At 47.0% G+C, this 20533-nt stretch overlaps 1 protein-coding gene across 3 annotated transcripts in view; it reads left to right on the top strand.

Moving 5' to 3' along the window:
- tspan9a (tetraspanin 9a) overlaps positions 1-20533 on the top strand; it is a 137633-nt gene that overhangs the window by 61266 nt on the left and 55834 nt on the right. The window lies entirely within an intron of this gene.

Below are 20533 nucleotides of genomic sequence, written 5' to 3'. Positions count from 1 at the left end.
TCTTCCAAGTGTTGTTCAACATGGAGGAGCCCTAATCCATCAGCAGAGAGAGGCCGAGAGGTGGGGATCCGGAGGTTTCCTTGCCCATGTTTGCTCTGATCCATGAGACTTGGGTTCTGGAGTTGATATTGAGGATCCCCTTGCTTGTCTTTGCTGCCTCTGGTGGGTGTGGCAGGCCTTGCCCCAGGATTGTGATGTATCTGGCACATTGTCTGTAAGGTCTGATTCAGTAGAATCAACAATATCAGGCTGTTGCTTGCCTGGTCTGTAGGACAGCTGCCCTACGTTAGACACGGTCCCCAGGTATTCAGTGGTATTGGTTTATTATTGTCGTGTGTACCGAGATACAGTGTTGTTACTAAAGACAGTCCAGTGGAGTGGAGACGTTATCCAAGAGGTAGTTCAGATACGCATGTTGGGGAACAAAGTCCGTCCTAGTCAGACCTGGTCCTGATTCCAGACCGACAACAGAATTCTGCTCGCATCTGCTCCAGCTGCAGCAGTCCAATCCATCCGATCCTCTGATCTCTGCTCATTTCCCAGTCCCCAGGACCAACACTGTCCTCGGCCTAGCCCAGGAAGCTTTTGTGGGATCCGTCATCTGTAGGTTCACACATCCACCCCCTGATGGTGATTGCAGCCGAGCTTTGGGGCTCTGCTGTTCCCTCTGCATTGTTAACCCAGCACAGCCAGTAACACTGTGATCAAACACATGACCTGATTGCTTCACTTTACTTTTTGGGTGCTGCTCTGGAACCCCTTGCCCTGTGGGTGTGCTTGTGGTGTGACAGAGCAAGGGGTTCCAGAGCAGGGTGTAATAAACAAGATCCAGGGTTGGCAGATCCATGCTGGCAGTTGATGTTTGGGGGATGAACCCAACCAGTGGTTTTCTGTAGACGAGAGGGGTCAGAAACACTCGAGCAAAATCTTGGCAGCCAGTTCTTCTTGGGGGATGGGAGGTTTCTGTTGAGACACTGGTTTCATGGGCTGGCTCCCTCTGAATCTGCCCTGAAACTACATTAAAAACATAACATTCTTCAGCGGAACACTTTGAAGATTTATTGAATAATTACGTGATTACTTTCACCACTTGTACACTGAACAGTCAGTCTAAATATCTCCACATGTGAAATGCTCATCAATCCGTCAGTCAGTGACCTGCTGCCGGTACACACGGCTCTGGTACAGCGGTTCTGAGGATCACAAGGCAGCATTGTGCAGGAAACAACTGGCCTTGTCTGTTCCGCGAAGTTAATTCAATTGAACAACGAGGAGTTTGGGCAACAGTTTTCCCACAAATGCCTCGAATCCATGGCAGAATAAATTCTGCATGGATTATGCTTGGTGCCAACTTGGGAAAGAACGAGCTCCCTGTGGTGCTGCCTGTATCTCCACTGTGAGCCCTCAGTCAGTGTAACTATGCTCTCCCTGAAAGCACATGGAGCACAGATGGTAATTCACAGACGGAAACCTCACAGAGCATGCAAGGACCAGAGAACGCTTCAACCTGCAGTCTTCTGAAGCAGGAGCCCTGGCAGGTCTGTGGATGCTGTGCTCTGTGTATCAGAGGCTAATGTGTTCCATCTGGTGGAACAGGATGGCCAGACAAGGGCGGCATCAAGCTTCTAGTACTGATGGAGAATATTGGTATTGGTATACAACACGGAAACAGCCCCTGCGCCCAACTCCTCCATACTGACCAGGATGCCCATCTGAGCCAGTCCCATTTGGCCCATATCCCTCCAAACATTTCCTATCCATGGACCTGTCCAGGTGTCTTTTAAGCATTGTAACTGTACCCACCTCTGCCACTTCCTCTGGCAGCTCGTTCCATACACCCACCACCCTCTGTGTGGGAAAACTCACCCCTCAGGCCCCCTTTAAATGTTTCCCCTCTCACAAACCTCTAGTTTTAGACTTCCCTACCCTGGGGAAAAGACTGTGACAATCTGCAGCCACTGAGCACTGGTGCTGGAGAGAGAGAGTGGTTAGGGTGGTGAATAGGGTGCCAATCGAGTGGGCAAGTTTATCCTGGACGGAGTTGAGTTTCTTTAGAGTTGTTGTCACAGCACTCGGCAAGTACGGAATCTTCCATCATGATGCTGGCTTGTGCCTTGTAGTTGGTGGAAAGACCTTGGGGTCTCAGGAGGTGAATCCCTGCAGTATACCCAGCCTCCAAACTGTCTGGTTGGTGCAGTTCATCTCATGGTCAGTGCTCACCCCAGGGTGTTGGTAGTAAGGTACTGGTGACGGTGATGCCATTGACTGTCATGGGTGGGTGGTTAGACATTGTAGGTCATTCCCTGGCACCTCTATTACTGAGAACGTCACGCTCCACTGCAGCCATGCTTGAATGTTCTCCAGGTCTTGCTCCATGCAGGCATGGGCTGCTTCATTTACTGAGCAATTGTGAATGGATTGGAACATGATGCACTCATTGGTGAACATCCCCTCTCCTGACCTTTCAGTCAGGGCTTGGACATTGCCCTGAGGAACTCCTGCAGTGATCTCCCAAACTGCCCAGTGATTAGACCCTCTGCATCTTCCTGCAGGCTGAAGCTTTCCCTCTCCCTGCTAACCACGTGGCTAATTTTTCCACCATCTGCAAACTTCTTTATCGTGCCTCCTACATATAACATTTAATCATACATCTAAATCATTAATATATATATTTAGAAAAGCAAGAGACCAAATACTGAGGCCAGTGTAACCCCATTGTTAACAACTTCTAGTCGCAAAAACACACTCAACCATTACCCACTGCTTCCTGCCACTGAACCAGTTGTGAATCCAATTTGCCTTTTCCTGGATCCCAAGGGCTTTATTTTTTTAGCTAGCCTATCATTTGTCAAAAGCCTTACTACACTCATGTAGACTACATCAAATGTATTGCCCTCATTGAACTTCCTTGTTACCTCCTCGAACATTCAACTCGGTCACAATGTTCCCTGATTGATCTGCACCCTGCTAAACAAAGATGTTCACTATCCCTTCGAATGGATTCCAAAACTTTGCCAATCACCAAAGCGAACAAGCCTGTAATTACTTGATTTATCCCTTCTTCCCTTTGAGAACAATGGTACATTAACAGTTCCAATCCTGTTGCTAGGGAAGATTGAAGTATTGAATTTAGAGCCTGGGATATATTTCATCTGGATTTGGTGATTAATCTATTTTTCAAATTCCACTTTTATTATTTTGTATCCCATCTAATATATCTTAGTCCTTCACCCTAACTGCATTGTTGGCACCATTCTCATTGGCTAAGTGGTGTGGGGTTCCCAATCTCATTGGCTAAGTGGTGTGGGGTTCCCATTCTCATTGGTTGAGCGGTATAATTAATTAATCGCACTTTGAGAAATGCAAGAAAGATGGGGGGTGGGGGGGTCACTGACATAAACAGTTTGTGAGATGCCCCCTTAGAACTGATTGACCTTAATAAATCTGGGTCATTGTTGGACTCTTCAGACACCAACCCCACTCCAGGACTGGGTGACACATTGAGATATTTTCAGTCTGGTGTCACAAACCAGCAACAAAAGAAACACACTGAGCATGATTCAGTGTTAAAAACTATTTTATTAATCACTACTTATGATAATACGTAAAATAAAAGTAAAAATGTTAGTATGTTAGAATTCAAAAATGTTAAACCTCGAACGTTAACCCCAAAACTAAACTCTTCATGTGTGTGTGTGACAAAGTCCAAAACTCCCAGTTCCTGAATGGTTCTTAAAGTTCAGTTCCGCAAGCCATAAGGTGAAACATGAGCAAGGGCTTCTTCAACAACCACCGTTGTCTGAAGATAAGATGTAGATGTAGAAAAACATAGAGAGAGTACATACGAAATCCAAATGTTCCACGATGGAACCCAAACGACACTTCAGTGTTTACTCGGTAGTGACTTCCTCACCCCGAAAAGCATCCGAACCGTGGTCGTCCACACACAAATACCTGTTTCCTTCTACAGGTCAGCAACAAAGTGAACTCCACCGGATTATTTCCAACTTCCATACATGGATTTCAGTGGCAAACACAGTTATTATTTCTCATCCATCGATAGAGAAAACAAGCAGGCTGGTGTCTCTCTCCCTTCTCTCTCTCTCCTTCTTCTTCTTCTTCTGACTTCTTCAACAACGTCATTACGTCCTTTATCTTCTATTGACGTAAGCACGCCCCACATACACATACACACACACTCTCTATCTTAAAGGGACTTTCACTGAGTCCATAACACTGGGCAATTCTTTGACAGAAATTCATGTGAAGATGCTGCTCCTGGTGCCCCGTTCTGCCATCCAATGACCCTGTGCTGAAGGAAAGTTCCTTTCTTGTTGCCGTGGAAACAACGTAAATCGCTGGAAGTTCTGACTTCCGTCTGGGTCCTTGGTAGACGGTTCCTGTGGGACTGCCTGTAGTCTCTGCACCTTCCACCTTCACCCTCCGTGATATCTGATCTAGTTCTAACTTCTGCTCTCACCTGCAACTCATTGATGAAAATGGACAACTTCTTCACCCTTTCCTCCTTCATTTGTTGCATGTTTATTTCTGTGAAGTGCCAGCCACGTTTCTGATGTTCCTTTGATCTACTGTAACATAGTCCTTCAACTAACCGCACCCAACCTCTCCACATCCTTGCCTAATTGTACCTTTCGGTTTCTCACTCACTCTTTTGGGGTAACAGTTTTCCTGGGAATCTGTTTCATAGAGTCATAGAGTATTACAGCATAGAAACAGGACCTTCAGCCCCATCTAGTCCATGCTGAACTGATCTTCTGCCTAGTCCCATCTACCTGCACTCGGACCATATCCCTCCAAACCCCTCCCATCCATGTCCCTATCTAAACCTCTCTTAAATGTTACAATTGAACCCGCGTCCACCAATTCCACTGGCATCTCGTTCCACACTCGCACCACCCTCTGAGTGAAGAAGTTCCCCCTCAGATTCCCCTTAAATATTTCACCTTTCACCCTGAACATATGTCCTCTAGTTCTAGTCTCACCCAACCTGAGGGGAAAAAACCTGCATGCATTCACCCTATCTAGACCCCTCATAATTTTGTGTACTTCTATAAGATCTCCCCTCATTCTCCTGCGCTCCAGGGAATAAAATCCTAACCTATTCAACCTATCCCTGTAACTCAGATCCTCAAATCCTGGCAATATCCTTGTAAATTTTCTCTGCACTCTTTCAAGCTTATTGATATCTTTCCTGTAGATAGATGACCAGAACTGTACACAATACTCCAAATTTGGCCTCAGTAATATCTTCTACAACTTTAACATAACATCCCAACTCCAGTACTCAGTGCCCTGATTTATGAAGGCCAATGTGCCAAAAGATCTCTTTATGAACCTATCTACCTGTGACGCCACTTTCAAGGAACTATGGATCTGTATTCCCAGGTCCCTTTGTTGTACCGCATACCTCAGTGCCCTACCATTCACTGTGTAAGTCTTACCCTGCTTTGTCTTCCTAACCCACCCTTCCACATCTTCATCCAAGTCATTTATAAAAATCACAAAGTTTAACCACCTTCATTTGCCTCAAGACAGCCAGCATCTCCTCTTCCATAATCTGGATACGGTCCATGACCTCACTACTCTTTTGCCTCAGTTCTATTGTCTGTGTTTGTCTCCAGAGTAAATATGGATGCAAAAAATTCACTTAAGATCTCTTTAGGCTCCACGCATAGATGACCATGCTGATCTTCAAGAGGATCAATTTTGTCCCTTGCTACCTTTTTGCTCTTAATATAGCTATAGAAACCCTTGGGATTCTCTTTTATCTTGTCTGCCAGAGCAATCTCATGTCCTCTTTTTGCCCTCCTGATTTCTCTCCTGTGTTCTCTTGCATTTCTTGTACTCCTCAAGCACCTCATTTGATCCTAACCACCTATACCTGATATGTGCCACCTTTTTCTTCACTAGAGCCTCAATATCCCTCGATAACCAAGGATCCCTAAACCTGTTAGCCTTGCCTTTTATTCTAACAGGAACATACAGATTCTGTACTCTCAGATTGTTTGTTTTATTGAAGATCTCTCCACCGATCCTCAAACCCTTTCGTGACATGGACACCAAGAGTGAGGGCTCACTACCTTTGGTCCTGATCCCCATTGGACTAGTCACTTCCAGCTGTACATTTTACTTCCACATGTTGAGCAGTCACTTTCTCATTGCCTGCTGAGACTTGGACACCTGCCACCCTGTTATAAACCCTAACCCACTCTCCTGGATCGAACGTAAACCCGAGTTCCTGAATCCCATCCATCTTCTTCTCTGCAAACCAAAGTGAACCAGTTGTTGAATAAGGAGCACGTAGTCAGTTAGCATCTTGCTGCCTCACAATGAATGAGAGAGTTGGACTTGTGCATTAAAGTGGAGGCAGGCTGGAGGTTCTGCTCCTGGGTCAGAGATACGTCATACAGTGGGACTGCCACAAGTTGCAGTCTAATTCAATATATCTGGTGATTTCAGGTTTGTAAAACAATCAGAATCAGGTTTATTATCACTGACAGATGTGAAATTTATTGTTTTGTGGCAGAAGTACAGGGCAAGACATAAAAGTTACTATAAATTACAAAAATAAATAGTGCAAAAGAGGAATAACGAAGTAGTGTTCATGGACCGTTCAGAAATCTGATCATGGAGGGGAAGAAGCTGTTCCTGAAACATTGCGTGTGGGTCTTCAGGCTCTTGTACCTCCTCCCTGATGGTAGTAACATGAAGAAGGCATGTCCTAGATGGTGAGGGTCCTTAGTGATGAATGCCACCTTCTTGAGGCACCACCCCTTGAAGATGTCCTTGATGGCGGGGAGGGTTGTGCGCATGATGGAGCTGGCCGAGATCCTCTGCAGCCTCTTGCGATCCTGCACATTGGAGCCTCCGTATCAGGGGGTGATGCAACCAGTCAGGATGCTGTCCACTGTATGTCTGTAGAAATTTGCAAGGGTCTTTGGTGACAGACCAAATCTCAAACTCGTAATGAAGTAGAACTGCTGGTGTGCCAGTGTCCATTAGCTACCTTCAGGAGAATGACATATGGTCATTTCTGACAGCTGTGGACAGGGGTCACCGCTGAGCCAGCTGTGGACTGATATCTCCCACAGCCGGTGTTATTCCACATGTTTTCACAATATTCCACATTGCCAATCCCAGGATATTGGCTCCTGACCATGTTCTCTGGCTGAACGTTAATACACAGGGTCCAACGTAGGAACAGGATGCTAAGATACCTTCCAGCGCAGAAGGTTTTCGAAAAGTACTTATCCTTTCCTCCCAGACCTTTGTCTTCCGCTCACCCAGACAAGGCCTGTGGAATAGAAGGGATGCTGATAGTTCCTGAAGCTGCAGACAGGCCCATGGTGTCAGGGCGAGTATCAGGCTGGGCTTGATGCATTGTGCCTTGGGCACCGAGCTCGGTTTTTATCCATACAGACACTGCCTATTTCTGCAGTCGTTGAATTCCTCCATCCTGCCGGAGGAGTGATTGTTCAGTGACCCAATCTTCAATGACAGCTTGTTATCCTGATTCACGTGGGCTCAAGAGAATAGCTCATCTTAACCCACCGCTGTCTGATTGATTTGATTTTCTAACGTAACTCACAACTAATTTGCATTGTTCATATTAGCAGCAGTGTCTTGTTTCTAAATTCACAGTTCAGTGACTTAATGAAACTACGAGTCTGCAGATTTCACCTGGAATCAGTAACTGGGGCCCGAGACAACACGAGGCAAACATAATATTGTGGAATGTGAATGACCTTCCAAGTCCAGTGATCATTAGGAACTGCTCGTCTCGGTGGGCATGAACACAGAGCAATAGTTTTGTCCAAATAACGTTTTGTTCTTTCAGAAGTTCTCTGGAGGGGGATGTGGCTGAGTGTCTAGATGACCGATTTATGCAGGGAGGGGTTGGGTTCATGGGCTCAAACACCAAACACATTCGGTTTAGGATCTCCTGAACCCTGGGTCGTACTTCAGGCCACCCAATAGCACAGATGAGAACAGAGAGGGAAGTGGGGAATGTTAACTTTCCCAGTATTGACTAGGATTGCTTTTAAGAAAGGAGCTTAGATGGGGAGGTATTTGTTAAATGCATCCAAGATAGTTTTTGAGGCAGTGTGTAGTTAGGTCTGTCAGAGAAGGGGCTGTACTAGGCCTTGGGAAATAAAATCAGGCAGGTGATGAAGGTGGAAGTGGTGGAGGTATCGGTGGAGGAACACCTTGGGTGGTGGAGGTGTCAATGGTGGAGGTGTTGATAGAGGAACGCCTTGGGAACAATGACCATAGTTCTGTAAGGTTTAAGGTAGATCTGGAAAGGGATACGGTTGGTCTTCAGGTTAAGGTCCTAAAATGGGAGGAGGCTGATTTCAGTAGTGTAAGAGCAGATCTGGCAAAAGTAGATTGGGAGTAAGTGGTTGTTGGTAAAGCAAAATCTGACAACTCTTTTACAAGAGAGTTAGCAAGAGTTCAGGGCCAGCATTTTCCAGTGGGGTGAAAACATGAATATGGCAAGATTAGGAAACCTTTGGTGACAAAGGATTTTGACCAGGAAAAGAAAAGAAGCATGTGGCATGTACAGGCAACAAGAATCGAGGGAGTCTCTTGAGGACAACAGAGGGTTTAGGAGAGAATTAGGAGGGCACAAAGGGGCCAGAAGATATCTGTGGCAAGTAATATTAATGAGAATCCTAAGACATTCTATAAATATCATGAGCAAAAGAATAGATAGGGAAAGAGTGGGTCCCCTCAGGGACCAAAGAAGTAATCTTCGTGTGGAGCCAAGATATGGGCAAGGCCCTAAATGAATGTTTTTCATCTGTATTCACTAAAGAGAGGATGTGGAAGATGGTGAGTTCAGGAACAGGTACACTGATAATCTAATGCAGGTCAGTATTAAGGAAAGGGGGTTGTTAGATGTCATAGGATGCATGAGATGAATAAATCCCCAGGGCCGGATGAGATCTATCCCAGGTTGCCTCAGGAAGCAATCTCCTGACAGAGATTTCTGAACCTTCTTTAGGTTAGGTACTAGAAGACTGGAGGATAGCTAATGTTGTTCCTTTATTCAAGAAGGGCAGCAGGGATAAGCCAGGGAACTACAGGATGGTGAGCCTTACATCAGTGGAGGAAAACTGGAGAAAATTCTGAGGGATAGGACTTGTACACATTTGGAAAGGCAGGAACTCTTCGTGAAGAGGAATTCCTGCATCATTAATTTGGCTGAGTTTTTTGAGGAGTTAACAACGGAGATTGATGAAGGCAGGGCAGTAAATGTTGTCTATATGAACTTTAGTAAGGCATTTGACAAGGTCCTGTATGGTAGGTTGGTCCAGATGACTACAGCACAAGGGATCTGAAGCTTGTTGGCAAACTGGATCCAAATTGGCTTGGTGATAGAAGGTAGAGAGTAGTTGTGGAGGGATGCTTTTCTGATTAGAGGACTGTGACCAGTGGTGAACCACAGGAATCAGTGCTGGGACCTTTGTTGACTGTCAGATATAAGATTAGATATTTATTTATTTATTAGTCATATGTACATCAAAACACATAGTGAAATACATCTTTTTGCATTGCTAAGAATATGCTGGGGGCAGCCCGCAAGTGTCGCCACGCTTCCGGCGCCAACATTAGCATGCCCACAGCTCCTAACCTGTTCATCTTTGGAAAGTGGGAGGAAACCAGAGCACCCGGAGGAAACCCACGCATTCATAGGGAGAACGTATAAACTCCTTACAGGCAGCAACGGGAATTGAACCCAGGTCGGTGGCACTGTAATAGCGTTATGCTAACCGCTATGCTACCATGATATATATTAACGACTTAGATGTGAATGTAGGTGGAATGATTAGTAAGTTTGCAGATGACATGAAAGTTGGTGGTGTTGTGGATAGTGAGGAAGGTTATTTAAGGCTACAATGGAATGTAGATCAGATGGAAAGATGGGCAGAGCATTGACAGATGGAATTTAATCCTGACAAGTGCAAGGTGATGCATTTTGGGAAGGCAAATAGGGATAGTACATATACAGTAAATGGTAATAAGGAATGTTGTTTAACAGAGACCTTGGGGTGGAAGTCCCTGACAGTGTCAACACAGTTGGATACGGTGGTGAAGGAGGTGTACGGCATGCTTGCCTTCATAGTCAAGGTACAGAATATAGAAACTGAGACGCTATGTTGCAAACTCACAGAACACTGGTTAGGCTGCACTTGGAGTTCTGGTCACCACCCTACAGGAAGGATGTTGTTGCACTGGACAGAGTGCTGGGGAGATTCACCAGGATCTTGTCTGGTTGGGAGGACTTTAGTTTTGCGGAGAGATTGGACAGGCTGGGCTTGATTTCCCTAGAGCGATAGAGGCTGAGGGGTGACCTGGTGTATAAGATTATGAGAGGCACAGACAGGGTGGATGGTCAGAATCTTTTTCCCCTGGTAAGGATATCAAAAACAAGAGGGCACAGGTTTGAGGGGAAAATGCTTTTCTACACAGGGAGTGGGTGATAATCTGGAACTCGCTGCCAGAGGAGGTGGCGGAATCAGATACAGTCACTACATTTAAGAGATATTTAGGTAGGCACTTGAATAGACAAGGCATAGAAGGATATGATCCTAATGTGGTCAACTGGGATTAGTGTAAAAGGGCAAAAGGTCAGTATAGATGTGGTGGGCCAAAGAACCTGTTTCTGTGCTGTACATCTCCATAGCTGACATCCTCCCAGTACTCTCCCAAAATTTACAATCAAACACCCAGACATCAGGATTGGTTGGCCTGTGGATTCCAGAGGTTTAATGAGATGCAGGTACTGATTGTCCTGGGAATTGCTTCACATGGGGCCAGGAGCTGAGTCTCCTGGTTTCCTCTCTGTGGTCAGAGACCTGGGTTGTGGAAATGCTGGCTCAGGATTGGTAGAATATCTCCTCCTTCTGAATTCTGACCTTTGATACAACAATCTGCTGGAGTCAATGTTTCAGTGCGAAACTCTGCATCAGGATTAGTCCTACGTTCTTTTCCCTCAACAGGTGCTGTTTGACCCACTGAGTTCCTCCAGCAGATTGTGTGTTGCTCCAGATTCCAGCATCTGTCGTCTCTTGTGCCTCCACCTGAGCTTTGATGCTTGGGCTTGTACACTTTGGGTTTTGCCAGGAACACTTAGCACCAATCCTAACCATAAATGGACCAAGGAGCTGAATTCCAGTGGTGAGGTGTGAGTGACTGCCCTTGATGTCAAGGCAGTGTTTGGCCGAGTGTGGCCTCAGGGATCCTTGGTAAAACTGAAGTCAATGGATGTCAAGGGAGAGGGTATCCAGTTGGTCTTAGCTATGTGCCCCACCTGAAACTGTGCCCTCTAGTATCCAGATGGACAAAGCAGCAGGCACGTGGGGACACCACCTCTGCACTTACCCCTCTGTCACACACCATCACGACATGTAGATATTTTGCTACTTCTTCACGATCACTGGGTCTAACCCTGAAACTCCCTCCCCAACAGCTCTGAGGGAGAACCTTCCCCAGAAGGACTGTAACGGTTCTAGAAGGAGACTCACCACTCTCGAGGGCAATTAGGGATTGTCAATAAATGGTGTTCTTGCCAGTGACATCATCAAATCATAGGTGTGAAGGACTGGTTGATCAATGTTCAGCCCTGTGGAAGTGTTGGAAATGTGTGGGAGGGAGCAGGGTCCTGGGGTGTCCATGTCGGTGAGTGTTGGGGGCTGGAGCCAGGTCTCGGCAGTTCTGTGGCTAGGGGTGGGGTGGTGCCCTGGGGGTGTAGTCACAGGGAGGTGTGACTCTTGACAAGCTGATTATGGGCATAGAATTGGTCATGACCCTTCTGGAGGCAGACCTTCACTGAGCTGTGTGAATGAGTCAGACAGAGACGCACTCGGAGAGCGAGGTTTGTCACTACACTGGCAGGGCAGGATGCGAGATTCCAGAGGGGAGCTCCCCCTCATGTGGTGCCCAATCCTGCTCTCTCATTGAACAGTGCTGAGCCAGAGATCCCTGGAGTCCCCCCCAGGACACCGAAGTTTCCCCGAGTGCAGCAAGAGGAAGAGAGGGTTATTGGACAAACGATGAGCCACGAATCCTGGCGCTCTCCACTCCCAGTGAGTACTTAGTGAGACCCAGTTACCCCCAACTCCGCCATTTCTCAGCCTCTCTGCGGTGTCCAGGGCAGGGCTGGGTAATCAGCGAGTCCACTGGAGGTACTGACACCCAGAGTATCTGGAGGTTCAGAGGAGGCTGCTGAGGGTAAAGCATGTGATCAGGGAACAGCAGAGGCTGTTGGCAGAGGTGCTGGAGTCTCAGCCCTACTTCAGGCACCTTGGTTGTTGACTGCTGTGTACAAACACGGCTCCTGTTTCAAATTAAGATCAGCGATTAGCTAACCAATGAAACTGCAATTATTCAATAAAACACAGCAGTCTCGAAACATCCAACGGCTGTAGTACTGTTGGTGATTATAAAATCTGGAGCAGCTTAATAAAAGTTACAGTTTTAAGGGAACATTTTAAACAAAGTGGTGAACAGTTGATTGAAGATCAGCCTGCATTTACATGTCACGGCTGGCTGTTGGCACCCACTTGGTTGTAGTCTCTCCTGTGGTGAATGTTGTGACTGCGGGGAAGTGGGCTATTGATGACGAGACCACCATTTATTGTCTATCCCAGTGCCCCTACACTGAGAAGGTGACTACAGGATGGTTCTGGAGTTACGTAGAGGACAGCTCAGGAGGGTTGACAGAATTCCTTTCCCACAGACGTGGCTTTTTACAACAATCCAGCAGTTTCCTGGCTTTTTATCCCAGGTTTATTTCATTAGCTCAGTTTCTGCTCTGTACCTACCCTAGTGGTATGTGAACCAACGTCTCTGGAGGAGTGGTCCCTACCCCTGCCCACTGCCCCAGTCACTCTACCACCTCACTGCTGTTTTCTGACTGTTCCAGTGGTGCCTCAGAATTGGAAGCATCCACTAAATGGGAGATGAATCTCTGGTGGATGCTCAATGGATTACTGTAACTGAATTAATCTGGTCTCAGCCTTCTCCTGAAATGTGGAGAATCCGAAACAATTGATTAATTTTGTGTAAGGTGCTGGAATGTGGAGATTTGTACACAGCTGGTGCAGCTAACACACAATCCTCACAACCACCTATCCTGTATACAGAGGATAATCGGTTAAATTGTACTGTGCAGTGAGATCATTGACAGGACGTGGGCATCATTGGCAAGGCTGATGTTTTCTCGCCCATCCCCAGTCGCTCCTGAGAAGGTGGTTGAGAGTTATCGGTGAGTTATCCATGGATAAATTAGTGAGTTATCAGTAGGTGAGTTTTTGAGTTACCTGTGCTGTTCCAACAATAGAAGGTTGTTTGGCCACAGACAGTCAATGCTGATAGAAAGAGCCCTGTCATTGGGATAGCCAGTTACATTACAAAACATTCAGTTTTGTGATAGGTTTTACAATATTAACAATGGTGGGTAACTGGAAATTGCTTTTGTAACATTATTGTTTAAGAGAAAGTGTTGGATTAGATCTTGCTGTGTGTTGAGGGAGGGTTGGACCTTCTCCCACCGTGTGTTGAGGGAGGGTTGGATATTCTGCTGTGCTGGGTGAATCAGGGGAGGTGTACTTATGCTATTTGTGCCTGTGTTGGGTGTGTGTGCATGAGCTGTCATACCCCCTTTCATTTTTAAGTAAAAGCAAATTTCTTTAGAGTAAAATTCTTTCAATTCGTTGCCTTGAATGCAAATTGTATCCAACAAGTTCTCCCCTCCCCCAATGCAGAATATTTAATCTCTCAGGAGTCACAGAGTCTCCAACCTTCATCTTTATAAATAACCTCCACAGTCACTGGTTAAAAAAAGCTCCGAAGAAATCTCTGCTTTTGACTGAGAACTTCCCCCAGATCCTGCAGCCAGTTTAAAATAGAACTGACCCTAAACTGACTGGTACACCCTGACCAGTGACGAGTTCACATTCCACACCAGAACTAAATGCTCAGTTCAACATTTACTCGAAAATCTGACCTTGTGGGCGAGAGGGATTGAGGCCAATCTCAGGGCATAAGGACTGTGTGCGTTGTACACAGCATCCTCTCCTTGAACTCCAAGCACACTGCTCCCTGGCCCCTTACTCCAGACAAGTATTTACATCTGTGCTTTTGCCAAAAGATAAATGTTAGGAAGGAGGATGTGCTAGAACTTTTGGAAAAACATTAGGATAGATAAGTCACCGGGGCCGGACGGGATATATCTCAGGAAACTACGGGAAGCAAGGGAAGAGATTTCTGAGCCCTCGGCGATGATCTTTGCATCGTCACTGGCCACAGGAGTAGTAACAGATGATTGGAGGGTGGTAAATGTTATTCCTTTGTTCAAGAAAGGGAGTAGGGATAGCGCTGGGAATTAAAGACCACTGAGTCTTACTTCAGTGGTGGGTAAATTACTGGAAAAGATTCTTGGGGACAAGATTTATGGGCATTTAAGAAGCATAGGCTGATTAGGGATAGTCAGCATGGCTTTGTGAGGGGCAGGTTGTGCCTCACGAGCCTGATTGAATTCTTTGAGGATGTGACAAAACACATTGATAAGGGTAGAGTAGTGGATGTGGTATATGTGGACTTTAGAAAGGCGTTTGACGAGGTTCCCCGTGATGGGCTCATTCAGAAGGTTGGGAGGCGTGGGATCCAATCATACCTGGCTCTGTGGATTCGGAATTGGCTCACCCATAGAAGACTGAGGGTGGTTGTAGATGGAGCGTATTCTGTCTGGAGGTCAGTGACCAATGGTGTTCCGCGGGGATCTGTTCTGGGTCCCCTGCGTTTTGTGATTTTTATAAATGATGTGGAAGGGTGGGTTAGTAAGTTTGCAGATGACACAAAGGTTGGTGGTGTTGTGGATAATTTTAAAAGGTTTGTTGAGGGTTACAACGGGACATTGATAGGATGCAAAGCTAGGCTGAGAAGTGGCAGATGGAGTTCAACCCAGAAAAGTGTGAAGTGAATTACTTTGGAAGGTCGAATTTGAGGGCAGAATACAGGGTTAATGGCAGGACACTTAACAGTGTGGAGGAACAGAGGGACCTTGGGGTCCAAATCCATAGATCCCTCAGTTGCCGCGTGAGTTGATAGGGTTGTTCAAAGGCGTATGGAGTGCTGGCCTTCATTAGTTGGGGGATTGAGTTCGAGAGCCGCAAGGTAATGTTGCAGCTCTATAGAATTCTGGTTAGACCACACTTAGAATATTGTGTTCAGTTTTGTTCACCTCATTATAGGAAGGATGTGGAAGCTTTAGAGAGGGTACAGAGGAGATTTACCAGGATGTTGCCTGGATTGGAGAGCATGTCTTATGAGGATAGTTTGAGTGAGGGAGGATGAGAGGTGACTTGATAGAGGTGTACAAGATGATAAGAGGCATAGATCGAGTGGTCAGTCAGAGACTTTTCCCAGGGCGAAAATGGCTAACGTGAGGGGACATAATTTTAAGGTGATTGGAGGAAGGTATAGGGGGATGTCAGAGGTAAGTTTTTTTTTATACAGAGAGTGCATGGAACGCACTGCCGGCAGAGGTTATGGGGGCAGATACATTAAGAATATTTAAGAGACTCTTAGATACATGAATGATAGAGAAACAGAGGGCTATGTGGGAGGGAAGGGTTAGATAGATCTTAGAGCAGGTTAGAAGTTCAGCACCACATTGTGGGCCGAAGGGCCTGTACTGTGCTGTAATGTTCTGTGTTCTAATATTTGGAATTCTTTATCCCAGAAAGTTATGAATGTTGAATGCATTCAAGACCCAGGCAGTGGGAGAGGAGAAAAGGTTGTGGGGAACAGGCAGGAAAGTGGAGCTGGTCAAGACTAGATCAGCAGTGATCTCACTGAAAGGTGGAGCAGGCTTGAGGGGCCAAAGGGACACCTTATACAGCAATGAACCTCATCCCTACCTATCATAGCCCTTCAATCAGGACCAGAGTAGCTGGAGCCCGTAAACCCTTCAGAACAGAAAATGCTGCAGTGCACTAATAAATAATTTATTCATATGATTGAGCAAGTTGGTGTCATCAGAGTCCACTGCAGGAGGTTCCTCTCGCAGAGATCACGCTGAGAGAATGCCCTTGCCTCACTGTGCCCACATTTGGGCGTCTCTCTGACGAGAGACAACACCTGTGTCCAGGGAAGGTGCTGCCCATCGACCTCAGACTGCATCACACTGCCCTTGTCTCTGACTCTGGCACAGACCTGCACACGGCAGCCATAACACTGCAGATATTGTGTGCTATGCCCTCACTGACCCACCACCACAGAGTTATAGAGTGAAACAGCACCGAAACATGCCCTTCGGCCCAACCCATCCGTGCTGTGCAACCTGCCTTCCTGGCCTGGTCCCATTTGCCTACATTTGGCCCATATCCTTTGGAACCTTTCCTAACCATGAACCTGTCTAAATATCTTTTAAACGTAACTGTACCCGTCTATTACCACTTCCACTGGCAGCTCGTTCCACATACCCACCACTCTCTGTGTGAAAGATTTGCCCCTCAGGTCCTTTTAAATCTGTGCCGCCTTACCTTAAACCTGTGCCCTATAATTTTAGACTCCCCTCCCCGGGGAAAGACTGTGACCATCCACCTTATCTACACCCCTCATGATTTTATAAATCTTTATAAAGTCACCCCTCAGCCTCCTTCGCTTCAGGGAAAACAGTCCCAGCCTGTCCGATCACTGCTTATAACTCAAGCCCTTCAGACAAGGCAACATACTTGTGAATCTGTTTTTCATTCTTTCCAGCTTAGTGACATCCTTCCTGTAGCACCTGTAACATGACGTCCCAACTCCTGTACTCAGTGCCCTGACTAAGGAAGGCCAGCATTCCAAATGCCTTCTTCAGCAGCCTTTCTACCTACATCACCACTTTCAGGGAACTATGTACTTGTATCCCTAAGTCTCTCTGCTCTACAACACACCCCAGGGCCCTGTCATTCACTGTAAGTCCTGCCCTGGTTTAACTTCCCAAAATGTGTCATTTTGCACTTGTCTGAGTTAAATTCCATCTGCCGTTCCTTGGCCCCACTTTCCCAGTTGATCTAGTCCCCCACACTAACCCCACCCCTTCACTGACCCACCCCCATACTGACCCCCCCGACTCCCCTCCCCTCCTGCACCCACACTCTGTACCTATTACCTGTGAACCAGCCCTGGGGAGGGACATTTGGAGGGAGACCTCGGGCACAGACACTTGTGTTTGCCCCACTGTGTGGCTGCTGTGACCTCCCACAGTCCCAATAGATCCCCCCCCACCCCACGGACAGCTCTGTACCAGGGATCATTTCATGAACCAATGGTTGCCAGTCTCCTGCCTGAATGTTGCATTTCAGTAGCACCTTGCACCCCTATGAGACAACCAAGCGGTTTGGACCTGGTGAGGGGTATTCACTGACTGGATCCCTGCAGTCCCATACCGGAATACCATTGGCTCCTGCTTGATGTTCCTGCCTTCTCTGGATACCACCTGTTTGGAATTTTCACCCCCAGCCTTGTCTTTATCTCATGTCCCCAACCTCACTGTTCCTGACACCTCTGTTTGATCTCATCTCTCTGTCCCGTAGCCTTTGAAGGAGATACTTTCCCAATGAGTATCTCCTTCCTGGCCTACCGTCTCCATGTAAACCCCACTTCACTCTACTTTGTTGGCAGCCTCCCTACTCCAACCTCGCCTGTCCAAACCTTGACACCCATCCCACCCAAAGTTTGGTCTCTCTTCCTGATTTTCTTAATCCCTCCCATACACTGCCACAGACAGTCATCCTGAGATTTTTCCTAGCATCCCTCCCCCTAAACTTCCTTCCTAATCCTCTGACACTCCTGTCTTTACACATCACTAGCTCTATACAAGAGGCTGCTCCCTCCCTTTCCATCAAGGGGAAGTTGGGCCCCACTCAGCCCCAGGGAGAAGCTCACAGCCCTTCAGCTCTCAGTTCTGTGTGGCTGTCCTTGCACTAAGCTCTTTGGACACTTCTGCTTATTGACGGAATTTATATTTGGTAAATCAAGTAGATCCACAATCTTTTTCCTTATAGGAAATGAGCTGGGAGATCATCTCTTTCAACACCTGACTGCGCCCCCCCCCCCCCCACACCCCTTGGATTTTCTGCCCCTGGTGAGGTGCCAACCTGTACCTTGTCTGTACTGAAGCCCCTCAGCCGACTGCCCCACAGATCCCTGAGTTGTACTCCTTGCTTGCCAATGCCCTTCTCCTGGCCCCTGGATCTGAATCCCAGTTTGTCAGTGATTGTGTCCCAGTGAATAATTTACAGCAGCTGGACCCATTCCTGACATGCTTGTCCTTCTCTTTATCTGGAGCGGTATCACAGATCTGACATGATCGTTCCGCAGCAGAATGTCCTTTGTTCCTCATTTTCCCTCCAGAGTCTGATTCATTTACAAGAGAGAGAATTCCTATGACAATCACAGTCAGTGGTGCAGGTGGAGTAAACATCTACCTGATTCGGACAGCTAGATCGCCTGCTCTGTGAGTGATGATCCAGCTGTTTCTAGGACCTCACATACTTCTCCAGTCTCCCTCCAAACATTCCAGACCACTGCTGACCTGGCCCAACCGCGGCCCACTAACCCTCCATCCTCCCTGACACAGCTGTCCACCAACCCCACTGTGTCGTTTCTCTAGAAACCCCACCTACTTTTCCCCTGCTCTGGCAACTCTCTTGCAGTCCCTCGGGAGGGGTTGCCCCTCTGACCACGCAGTCCCTGCATGGATGAACATCCCTCACCTTGCCCTCAATCCCTCAGCTGCTCGAGAGCCACCCTCCACCTTCCTCTCCCTGAAGCACCAGCTCTGGGTCAGGAGCAGTTCTGGGGCAACACCTGGGGTAAGCAGACATGGGAACAGCTGAAGTTTGTGTCAGCTTAAAGCGGGGAAATTCACTGTGTAGACGAGAATAACAACGATGCTGAAGGTCGTGGGCTGGAGAGTCCAATCCCTTGAAGATTTAGAGTTCCATAGAAGGTCACAGGATGCAGGAATCTGCTGACAGACCAGTCCGGTGACCTCAGGAAGGTGCATACCGTGGTTGGTAACCCTGCAGGTCTTGTGAGCATTAATCCAACATGAGAGAGGTGACACTCACTGTGGTCTGTTCCTCCAACCATGTCCCAGGCAGCTCTTGGCCGTGGGCCACAAGTTAAAAGGCCTGTCAAATGCTAAACCTGTCATCAGAAAGAAAGACTTAAACCTCCGGGAAACAGAGAGCTGGTGGTGGAGAGACCTTCACAGATAAAAGGCTGCTTTTCCCTCAGAGTTTCATGTCCTCTGTTCAATTACTGATCATAAATGAAGACTTCTCATCTGAATTCACCAAGGAGGAGGACGTGAAGGACAGTAAGTTCCAGGAGGGATACATTCATAGTCTGGAGCAGGTCAGTATTAAGAAGGGGGAGGTGTTAGATGCCTTGGAATGCATAAGGATTGATAAATCCTCAGGGCCAGATGCGATCAATCCCGGTTCCTATGGGAAGCAAGGGTAGAGAGAGCTGGGACCTTGGAGATTTTTGCATCTTCTTTAGTTAAAGGTGAGGCACCAGGAGACTGGAGGATGGATCATGTTGTTCAATTAGGGCAGCAGGTGTCAGCCAGATAACTACAGGCCAGTGAGGCTTACTTCAGTGGTAGGGAAATTATTGGAGAAAATCCTAACGGAAAGGATTTATATACCTTTGGAAATGCAGGGACTGATCAGAGATGGTTAGCATGGCTTTCTGTGGGGGAATTCCTGCCTCACTAATTTGAGTTTTTGAGGAGGTAACTAAGAAGGCTGTTGAAGGCAGGGCTGTAAATGTTGTTCATAGGAAATTTAGTAAGGCATCTTGCAAGGTCCCACAGGGTAGGCTGGTCCAGAAGGTTAAGGCACATAGGCTCTAAGGCAAGCTGGCTAATTGAATCCAAACTTGGCTTAGTGATAGGAGGCAGAGGGTAGTGGGATGGGTGTTTGGAAGTCTGTGACCAGTGGTGTACCACAGGGATCATTGCTGGGACCCTTGTTCTTTGTAAGATATTAATGACCAATGTGAATATAGTAGATCTGATTAGTAAGTTTGCGGATGACACGGACGTTGGTGGTGTTGTATGGAACGAAGAAGATTGTCTAAGGCTACAGCAGGGTATAGATCAGATGAAATTTGGCAGAGCGTTGGCAGATGGATGTGTGAGGTGTTGCACTTTGGGAGGTCAAATGCAAGAGGAAAGTACATAGTAAATGGCAGGACCCCTAGGAGCATTAATGTACAGAGGGAACTTGGGATACAAGTCTGTAGCTCCCTGAAAGTGGCAACACAAGTCGATAGGGAGGTAAAGAAAGCATACAGCATGTGTGCCTTCATCAGTCGGGGCGCTGGGTATAAAAGTTGTGAAGTCATGTTACAGCTGTATAAAACTTTGGTCAGGCCACATTTGGAATACTGTGTGCAGTTCTGGCTGCCACATTACAGGAAGGATGTGGCGGCTTTAGAGAGG

The sequence above is a fragment of the Pristis pectinata genome, chromosome 15 (genome assembly GCF_009764475.1).
Source record: "Pristis pectinata isolate sPriPec2 chromosome 15, sPriPec2.1.pri, whole genome shotgun sequence".
Classification (NCBI taxonomy): Eukaryota; Metazoa; Chordata; class Chondrichthyes; order Rhinopristiformes; family Pristidae; genus Pristis; species Pristis pectinata.
The sequence above is the reverse complement of the archived record's forward strand: the minus strand, read 5'-3'. Positions and strand labels throughout refer to the sequence as shown.